Below are 11,360 nucleotides of genomic sequence, written 5' to 3' on the forward strand. Positions count from 1 at the left end.
TGGTGGTCTTCATTCTTTCCTGTAGACCCAAATTTCCATGTGGTATCACTTCCTTTCAAGCTTAAAAATATCCATAATCATTTCTTATAACTCAGTTCTATCAGAATACATTCTTTCAGTTTTCACTTATCTGAAATGTCTTTGTTTATGTTAATTTTGAAGGATATCTTTTCTAGAATGTATTTTAGAATTCTGCATGTTTTTTATTATATTTCATTTTTGTTTTAGCATTTAAAAAAATCTTGTTCCACTGTATTCTGATTTCATTGTTTCAGATAAGAAATAAGGCTTTATTTGTGTTGTTATTTCCCTTGTATGTAACTGTTTTTAATTTAGCTTATTTCTGTATTTTTGACTTTTAGAAATTTGGCTATAATGATCTTAATGTGGTTTACTTTGCATTTATCTTGCTTATGGTTCACTGAGCTTCTTGAACATGTAAGTTGACATTTTCCATCAAATCTAGGAACATTTGAGTCATCCATTCTTTTTTTTTTTTTTTGAAAAAGAACTTTTTAATCACTATTTTTTTAAAGGCTTATTTGTTTACCTTAGAGAGAGAACATGCGCATGGGCAGGGGGAGAAGCAGAGAGAGAGGAGAAGGAATCCCAAGCAGATACCCTGCTGAGTGTAGAGCCCGACTCGGGGCTCGATCCCATGACCATGATTTCTGAATCAAGAGTCAGATGCTTAACCAACTGAGCCAACCAGGAACCCCTTTTTATTACTTTTATATACAGAAAATTCAACAGTGTACACTTAGCCCAGTTTGGTGGCCAGTTCTTTAGGCTTTGCCTTTCCCAACTTGGCAATGTGAGTTACCTACTTTGGACCCAGAACATTGTCTCCCCACTGACAGTGGATCTTATCATATCTGTCATTATAATTGGTCTTGACAGCTTTCACCAGTTTAGCCAGAGCTCCTTTGTCTTCCAAGTTAACCTGTGTGAAGGCGAGAGTGGTGTAGGCCTTCCCACGGACCAGATGCCCCAGGCTGGCCTCCTCCTGTAGGAACCCTTATCTTACAACACAGGACAGGCAGGAAGACAACCGGCTCAATGGAATCCACATCATGTGCAATCATTAGCAGCTGAACCTTCTTGTTTTCCACCAATGTGATGACAGTATGAACCCCAGCTCAAAGGAGAGATGGCCTCTTAGTGGGGACATCCCCTTTGCCTGCAGCTTTCTTCTCAGCCCAGACCAACAATCTCTGCTTCTTCTCTTGCTTTGTCTGTGGTCTGTGTTTGTGGGCCAGCTTAAGTAGTTGAGGAGCTGGTGGTTCAAGGCCTGGGTGAACTGGTTGATCACAGGAGGCACTTTCAGACATTTATAGAGAATTGCCCTTTGTGCCTGCAACCTGATGTAGCAGGACCATCTGACAAAGGGGGTGAGGTCCTTTTTGGGCTGATGCCTTGTCTGATGCCAAAATTCTTGGGCCTTTTCTCAACAGGGGAATGACCACATTCTTGGCCTCCTGTTTCTTCATGAAAGCAGGGGTGGGCACCACCTTCTTCCCCTTAGTCTTCTTTCCTTTTGGCATCTTGGATATCTGAAGGAGAGAGCTCTTTGTTTCTTATAATATTGTCATTCACTTCTTCTGGAATTTCAATTCCAATAGAAATTAGAAATTATATATTGTGCCACAGATTTCCAAGGATCTTTGCTTTTCTTCTACCTGTTTCTTTTTCCATTTTTCAGATTGGATTATTTTTATAAATCTGTCTTCTTGGTACTGACTCTTACTTTATTTTCAGTCTACCATTAATTCTTTCTGATGAATTTTAAAAATCCTAAGCCATTGTAGTCTTTTGTTCAAGATTTCCATTTCATTTTTTCTTTCTTTTTCTGTTTCCATCTCTCTGTTGAGATTCTCTAACAATTCATAATTAAGACAATATTTTCTTTAAATACTTGGACATATTTATTATATCTGTTTTAATGTTAGTGTTCTAACTCCAACATCTGCTTCACCTTGAGATACATTATCTGCTTTTTTCTTGACTATTGGTCACATTTTTTCTGCTTTTTTTTTCATACCTAGTAATTGTTATTGCATTCTCAACAGCATAGATGATACATCTTGGAGTCTTAAGATTCTGATATCTTTTTCCTGGAAAGTGTTGATTTTTATTCTGGTAGACCATCCAATTACTAACTAATCAAGTTGAACTTGTGTAGAGATGGTTTCATTTTAGACTTTTTAAGGTCATATCTGGGGTAGACCTTCCTCTGGGATATGGTTCTTATTCCTAAAACAAGCGCTTTTTCTGTAGTGTCAAATGGATGCCAAAGTGTTAGCAAGGTCTTTCCGCTCCTACAGGACTAGAACGCCAACATCTTCCAGCATTGCTCAAATTCTGGTAACTCAATTACACTTTCTACTCTATTGCTTTCTACTCTCCAGTAAGCCATTCACCGCTCACCTTGTGCATACTCCCCTAAACCCTCAGCCAAGAACTTGTGGAGAGACCACATGAAGACTTCTGGGATCTACTCCACTGCATGGCTGTCCTTCCCAGGGCCCTGCATCACAGATTCTAGTGACTTTAAATGCCTTATACTTGATTTCTACTTTCTCCACTCAGAAAGATCATCATGCTTTGCTTGGGCTCCAGCTCCCTGTGCCACAGTCAGGACACTTTCCCTCAGCAGAGAGCTGGCATGATTGTAAGTCTATCTTCTCTTAGGGATAGCAGGCTGGCACTAACTGGTTTTCAATTCCTGCAACAATTGCCTCATATATTTTGTCCAGTTTTATAGTTATTCTCAATAGGACAGTTAGTTTTGCATCATTTACTGAATCGTGGACAGAATCAGACTTTCCTGGCTGCAGATTCTTAAATGTAATCTGACTACTTACCGAGATGTATAGTTCCTTGATCTTTCTGTAATTACCAGGCTACCTGCATTTCAGGTCTATTCCTTGCCGCTGACCACTCCTCCAACCGCAGTTTTTCTCCCAAAAGTCTTCTTTCCCTTTCCCCCTTTTCTTACTTGCTGCCTGAAAAATCATGAGATCGTTTTGTGTAGAGTGGACATATATGACTTTAAGACCTAAAACTGGCATATGTTAGGGGCAAAAAATGAACTCAACTTTAACATACCTTTAAAGTGTCTATAGTACATCATATGAGTACTTGGTTTTTTTATCTCCATGTATCACATCATTTACATTTATTGATAAACCCTTGGATTCTTCTTAGGCCAATACCAGGTACAGAATACGTTTTGGGGGTGTAGAAGAGAAAACCGTGTCCTAAGAAGTTTGCTTACTTTGAGGGTGGTAATAAGGCTACTTCTAAATTGTCATTTCCATTCAAAGTAATTTGTGTAAATATTGGCATCCATCAACTTTCCTTTCCCTTTCCCTTCCTTTCTCGTTCCCTTTTTTCTATTTCTCCTTCAACCAATATTTACAAATAGACTTCTAGGTGCTTGGAAGCCTAAAGTAACAATATCTTTTGGGGTATCCCACAGTTTCTTTAGCTCTCAGCATTATCTTAAATTTCATGGCAGGACTAAAATATCCCCAGAATTTTGCCGTCTTTCTAGGAGCAAAAATAATGACAGTGATATTGGATGTCTTCTGGTCTCTGGCCTAACTGATCAAAAGGAGGTATTTTGGCATTTTACTGACAAATCCCTGTGAACAATCAGATAGATGATTCACATCAATAAAAAGTACTCCTGGGAGGTCTATCCAAGAGGAACAAGGAATTCAAAACTCTGCTGTTTAATCAGGGACATCTTCTTTGTTCAGATAAACTCTGCATTTTTATTTATTTATTTTTCTAAAGCAGAGATCTCCAGTTTTTATTTGAAAACATCCCAGGATGGATCTAATTGTCTAAGGAATAATGCAAAATTCTCAAGACAGTATTAATTTGTAGGACTTGGTGAACACATGTGATTGTGTTTTTTTCTCTATTCTACTTCTATATTTTTTCATACTATTAACTCAAAGTAATGTATAGCGATAAAAGTAAAGGTGTATAAATATCATAGCATTCTCTCATGTAAGGGATTACTTTCTTTCTTTTAATAGTGCTTTTTATTACACTAATTATACTTTAATATATGCTTACTGTTCAAAAATACACACTCCATAATCAGAGTAAAGCATTTCCCTTAATTTCCTCTCTCAATTCGAATGGATTTCTTTTACTATATGTGTATTTCATTTGAGTCCCGTTTTTTAAATTTTTTAAATGTGTTGAAAAGCACCTCCAGGTATGTGAGAAACATCTAAAAATTATATAACAATGAGACTTATAATTCCCAAGAACTTGGAGATCCCTGCCCTATACTCTGAAAGCTTGATCCCTATCTGATACTCATTATATGGTGTCATCTTGACATTTAGAAAAATGACCTATAGCAGTCATCTAAGCTACAATGAAACTTTCTGTGTTCATAAAATATTTGACTTGCCAGATCTTCTGATCCTAAGTTCAGTGTTTTTACTTCATAGCAAGGCAACTCATTTTCACTTTTGCACTTCTTTCAAGGTCTCTAACATTTTTAAAATTCAATAATCACTGACTGATGGAATACAAGCATTAGTTTTTTAGAGACGCAGATTCTATTATTTTCTCTCCATTTTTTGTTGTGTTTTCATTACTTTAAAAATCTGTGGCAATTTTGAGACAATTTATTGTCCACACTAATATAAGTAAAGGATGGATCAATGATTTCTTTACCCATTTACTTCACTCTGTGAGAAAGAGATTGTGCTGAGTGCATGCATGTGGCACACAGCATAATATTTCCAACTGTGTCCCCAAATATGATGTATGAGAAGGAAAACAGACGTGCATTGGCATTTGAGAATTAATTCATAGCTACATAGGAATGCAAGGTAGAGGGAACCCCAACCCCCTATCTCTGCAGTTAATACATTTGTGTGCAGATGAAAGAGAAGAGGGCCATGCTCTAAGGCCAAAACCAAAAAAGCTGTTTCTGACTGTTGCCAGCCTAATCCCTTTTCAGTTTCACAATCATGAAGGGTTTTGCAATTTTTCTGTCTATAACATTTCTCTCTTCTACAGGAACTCACTATTTGGAAGGAGCAAGGACTTGCCTTGTAGGGGAAGCGTGGTGTCTTTGGTAAACTGGTCTGCACTAGCTACAGTGCTAAGGCCTTCCAAGACCATTTAAGTAACCGCAGATCAAGTTCTGTTCAACTACAGATTCTATATAGAATCCTTTCATTGGATTCAGAGTCCAGGTTATGAGTAGATATGTTGGGTTTGTCATTGATGAAATATGCCTCCAAAAGGAAACATATCATTTGAACTTGGTCATGTATAGTTTATTACTAGTTTTACTCTCTTGATTGACAATGTTGTTAATAACTCATGACCTACTCTGTGTTATTTTGTGGGTATAAGAAGAGAATCAAAATGAAGATAGTAGAGAATTTGCCCTCTACAGTACTGTGTTTTGTGAACAGTATAAAACTCCTATTGGTGAGACACGTGACTCTTTTAGTCACGGTTCTACAAACACAGAGCCAAGAGCAACCCACAGCAAATATTTAAACTCAATCAGACCAGTTATTAGATGTCATGTAAATAATGGAAAGAAAGAGATGAGCTGGTTTAAATCATAAATAATGAAAAGAAAAATATCAGCTGACTTAAATTCTTTTTCTTAAATAGTCTGTGTAATTAGAAACAGACATTGTTTCTCTCTACCAACTTTTTAAAAAGTCAAAATGCGGTGTCTTCTATAACTTCTCATTTTTAAAACTTTGGGGGGTATATAAAAATCTATGCAATTTCAACTTTTTATTGGTCAAATAAAGACCAGAAAACTAATTTAAACTAAATATACAAATCGATTAAAACATGAAGTTAAGGATTAACTCCAATTTTATAATTGTAAGGAAACTACCCCTTTGTCAGGGACATTTGTTTTACCATCTTTATTTCAGAAATATTTCATAAGCTCTGTGAAGAATGTATTTACTATGTTAAATATACGGTAATTCCTACAACTCCCTAAGATTTTTTTTTTCACTTAGAGAAATATAAACACATGTGAGAAAAAAGAAAACCCAAATAAGAATAAAATAAAATAAAGAAATAAAAATAAAAGTACGAATAAGAAAAAAGTTTTAAATATTGTACAAATAAAAAAAGATATCAGGGTGATTACAGAAAAAAAAACACTAAGTAACATTAGAATTATACTTTCATGCCATTTTTACAGTTAACAGCAAAAACAGAAAAGGTTTGGGGATGATAATTTTGTCAAGTTGGAGGTTAAATTTTACTCAGAAATATACATAAAATGACAGTAGTTTCAAAATGTTCCATGCCATCTAGTTCTGGCACTCCAGCCTGATAAAGAAATATTACCTTAGCAATACTTGCCATTGCTGCTAGCATTGCAAATGGTTAAAAATGTTGCTGAAGGAAAACCACCCAGCAGGACCAACAGGTTCATCAGCCTGCGGCTCTGGGCTTCCACTGCTAGTCGTGGCCTGCGCATTTCCTAGCATTTCACCTCCACAACTGAGCACCGCCATTCTTCAGCCCCCAGTGCATCTGTTGTACAAGCTTCGGATCAGAGCGTGGAAATAGGGACAAATGCCACCCACTCCTGGGCACTTGCTGCTCCACCAACTGTTAGCAATTGCATGGCATGTTTTCTACTCTCTCCGTCTCTCAGTTCCTGTGTTTCTGGAAGGTAGCTGACAGGTAAAGAGTATGATTTTCCTGCCAAAATCCATCCCCCACAGTGCAAGAAGCGATTTGCCATTCTCTAGAAATAAACAGAGAACGTAAAGAAAAATATGGAAATAGGAGAAATGTGTCGTAGCACTCTAAGGCTGACAATGAACTAGAGAGCCCATTTCATCCATTCAGACAGGTAGTTCAGCCATTCATTCGTTTATTCATTCACCAGATATATTTTGAGTAGATTGTGCATGGAACTGATGTTTAAATGCGTAAGTAATGGGGCGCCTGGGTGGCTCAGTCCGTTAAGTGTCTGCCTTTGGCTCAGGTCATGATCCCAGCGTCCGGGGATCAGCCCACATCAGGCTTCCTGCTCGGTGGGGAGTCTGCTTCTCCCTCTGCCCCTTCCCTCCATTCGTGCTCTCTCTCTCTCTAATAAATAAACAATTTTTTTAAAAAAATGGATAAGTATCAATAAAAATAATGAACAGGAAGTACAATTGAATAGGCAACAATAAGTGACTCGTTTCATTTTATTACATTATTATTTTAGAGAACCTACATCATACAAGTTGTTTTTACACATTTGGTATTTTCGTGTTGCTCCCAGCAATGAGTAGTTCAGCATGAATATGAAAGAATGACTAGTTACATGACTACCTAGTGACATGTAGGCGAAAGACGTGGGGATAGGGACAAAGGGTCACCTTTTTTAAAGGCAGGATTAAGCGTAACATTGGGTGGGCTGAGATGAGGGGGAAATCGTTGGCAGAAGGGAAGAGAGGCATGGGAGAAAGCAGATCTGCCTCCACCCTTACCCACGATCAATTAAAAAAAAAAAAAAGTCTCTCTTAGGGAGAAGTCAAGATCTGAGCAAGCCGGTGGGGAAGCACTGGAGATTTCCCACTCATTTCTGGTGGAATCTCCAGTGCTTCCCCACCGGCTTGCTCAGACCTTGACAGTGGGCAACTGAGTTCCAAAGTCATCTCAATGGCCACTGCCTATCTGCACTGGAGTTGACTCTAGGACTCAATTGCATACAAAGTAGCAGAAATGGAAGAGAACTTATACCTCTCAGATAGGAAATCTGTTTATTTTACACAGGAGTCCCAGGGAAATGGAATGACATGCCCACGGTCCCACAGCAGGTGTTGATATTTAGAATGGAGATTTCCTGAAGTCTGGACTTTTTCTAAAGGGATCCTTCACAGGGGTCTTTTGAAAAAGTGACCCAACACCCTCTTTCAATTTGGAATGAAGGTGTATAGTCTAACAAGAATTTTCTTGGAATGCCAATTACATGGAAGGCCATTCTTCACCAGATTTGTTAGCTTCGGTCACATCCAGCAGTGTGCTGGTGCTGTTGGTTCTGGCTCACCAGAACCCATTGTTGAATTTCTAGCAGTTGTGCAACAATTCAGATGACATCACTTTGGTAGCTTGTATCAGTAGACACCAGGAAAAGCAGTGCTGGAAAGCCAGTTGTCAAACATTACAATCAGTTGCTAAATTTATAATTGACTAAAATATTCACTGCATCCATTTTGAAACATTCTTTCAATGGATCAACTCTGTCCAACAATAGCATGGCCTGAATGTAATAACCACACTTAATAAATATTAAATCATATGAGCAGTGGTTTTCTTTTCTCTCCGTGAGTCACTTCAAACATCCTGTGAACCACCCACCTGAATAATAAAAAACTTGAACTTGAAGTCAGCACTATCTGCAGGAGTTGGTCTTTGAAAGCTTAAATGCGTACTCCATATCTGAACGCTGTAAACAACTAGAGCTAGAATGGTTGGTATCCTAAATATTTGCCTCCGTGCTAATCCTTTGCCTTCTCCCTCATCTGAACCTACAGACCATTCCAGGATTGGGAAAATTTCCTTACGGCCAGAAAGACCATATGCTTCTTCCCACACCTACCTCAATACAGTGAAGAATACGCCACTCCAGAAAGCTCAAGTCTTGTTCACACAGAAGACTTCTAGTCTTACCTGCTTTCTTGAAATTGCAATGTAATAGAATTTTTGGTGTATAATTATATATGCTAAGTGATCTTGAGTCACTACATTTGCTCTTATCAGATGATCTGGTCATTTTCTTCTTCATAGAAGGAACAAACAATTTGAATTTGCCATGAAATAGAAGCATCACTGGCAAATAGTAGTTAGTGGTGGACGGCTTTTTAAGTCTAAATGGTTTTTCCTATTTGATTTACTTAATTGAGCTAATGCGTTCTATGATCGGCTGAATAGTCCGGTAGCTAAAGTCATCATTAGCTATTTTCTTGGCTAACACAATAATGACCCTTAAATTGTCTCCAGTATTTCCAATTACCTTTGAAAACATGTGGAATGTCAGAAGCCCTAATAGGAAACATATATGATGTTTATGGGAAATCTTTTTTCATAACTAGTAGCTTTCGCAAAGTCCTTTTAAATGTCAAGAGAAAATAGTGAAACACCTCATGGAACAAAACAGCAAAGGATCTCAAGAGTGGATTTTGTCTTGAGAAATACCAGAATCAACGGATACTGGAATGAGTTAGAAATTCTCTAGCCCAATCATTTCATTTTATGGTTGAGAAAACTGAGGCTGGAGATGATAATTACCTTATAAAGATAAGATAGCTAACAGGTGGCAGCCAAAATTAGAACGCATTTTTTCCATTGAAAAGTGTATTTCTTGAACTAGTCTATTAAAAACATGCTTCACTTAAGAGGCACTTAAAGAAACTCCAAATCCCAAGTGGTTTAAGCCCCGCCTCACTCTCTCTCCTTCTGTCCCTCCCTTCCCCCTTCTTCTCTCTCTCTCTCCCTCCCCCTCCCCCTTTTTCTCCATTCCTCCCCTCCTTCTCATAAATGTAAATTACAATTCATTCACAGTTTTATTATGAAAACACCGAACTAGCTGCAGAGGATGGGAGAGGCAACAGAATAAAAGCATGAGTGAAACTTAGCTCCCCAGCTCAGTTTGCAGCCTAGGGAGGATGTTGTGTTGTATTACAGATGATACCAAGCGGTAAAGAAGGAGAGATCAGAGTGGGAGTAAAATTGCTGAGTGCCGGTTTCCTATAAAAGCAGCCACTCCCTAGATTCTAAGGGGGGTCATTAGCAGTATGATATGGGCTGGAATTTCACAGATGGGCAATTCCGCCCTGGAGTCATCCGGTTTGGGGTCCAGTCCTGGGGTTTCATAATTTTTTTTCTCAGGGTAGTAAAATTCAGGGATAATGATTTTTGTTAAGCAAACTCACAAAAGAATGACTGTACCTAAGCTTCTCTTGTTAAATCACAACGTGGAAGATCATTGCCACAGGGCCTAGAATAACTGTCAGCTGGTCCTCACATTCTCTCCCCTGCAGCAAAATCTATGAACTGCTCAAAGCAGTGGATATGCATTATTTAGTATCGTGTGCCCAGCACCCAGGGTAGTGTTTGTCACATTGAAGGTGTTTGAGAAATGTATAGTGAATGAACGAGTAAAGGAATGGGTTACCAGAAGGCTGCTGGTTGAGCATGAATCTGGCAAAGAGAGTTAGATGATTCTAAGAGTGTCAACTCAAAATTCTAAGTGTTTATAGAGGCTATGAAGGACCTTCACTACATTCTCTGCACCCAATCAACTCTGAAGCAATGACCAGATCAAATGTCTTGATTTCAGAATTGTGAGGGTCACACTTTGTACTGAGATGAACTCATTACGATAATACAATCTTGTGAAGACACTTGGAAACTTGGCAGCTGATCCTCCTTGGCCTCTCCCTACCCTTATCACCTACCTCCACCTGAAACTGTCCCAGCCTCTATTCCCTGAGGAAGCCCTCTCTTCTGTAGGAATCCATATCCCAAGCTGGCGGAATATCCACGCTAGCCCCACAGGATAGTTTCCTCCTTCACAAGCTGCTAGGGTGATTGTTTCCAGCAGGTAACTGGGTCATTGTCGAATTCCAAAATGACTGAATTCTTTTTGGTGGCTGTTACCCTCCAAGCTACCCAAAGCAACCTGACAACAAAATAAGTTGCACTTATAGCGGCCGATCCTTGGTCAGTGGTTCTTTTGAATTTTCTCTTTCCATTTAGAAGGTAGATCTATTCTTAAGTAAATCATAGTTGATTTTTTCTTTTATTTTCATTTTTAAAATTACATACAGTAAAACGCTTTGTGTATACAGTTCTACGAATTGGAACACATGTACAGAATCATGTGACCCTCAGCATAATCAGGAAACAGATTAGTCTGGGTTAGTCTCCCCAAACCCCTCTTGCTAGCATTTTATAATCACACCACTCTCACTTCCCAACCTCTGGCAACACTGATATAATTTCTGTCACTAATGTTTGCCTTTTCAGGAATGTTATATAAATGGAATAGTATAGTATGTAACCTTTGAGACTGGCTTCTTTCTCTCAGCATAATTCCTTTTTAATATACATCAGAATTGTTGCACGTATCAATAGTTCGTTCCTTTGAATGCTGGGTAATATTCCATTGCATCCGATGTACCACAGCTTACGTATCCACCTCACTGTTGAAGGAAACTGGAGTTGTTTCCAGCATATGGCAATTATAAACAGCAATGCTGTACAATTTGTGTACAGGTTTTGTGTGAACATATTTTTCTCTCTCCTAGATGAAATACTTAGAAGCGGATTGCTGGAGTATG

General features: G+C 38.4%; 1 pseudogene; it reads right to left on the reverse strand.

The window, feature by feature from the left end:
• Nucleotides 1-760: 760 nt before the first annotated feature.
• On the reverse strand, nucleotides 761-1,544 carry LOC113923013 (annotated as a pseudogene).
• Between the last annotated feature and the right edge of the window lie 9,816 nt (nucleotides 1,545-11,360).

The sequence above is a fragment of the Zalophus californianus genome, chromosome 9 (assembly GCF_009762305.2).
Source record: "Zalophus californianus isolate mZalCal1 chromosome 9, mZalCal1.pri.v2, whole genome shotgun sequence".
NCBI lineage: Eukaryota > Metazoa > Chordata > Mammalia > Carnivora > Otariidae > Zalophus > Zalophus californianus.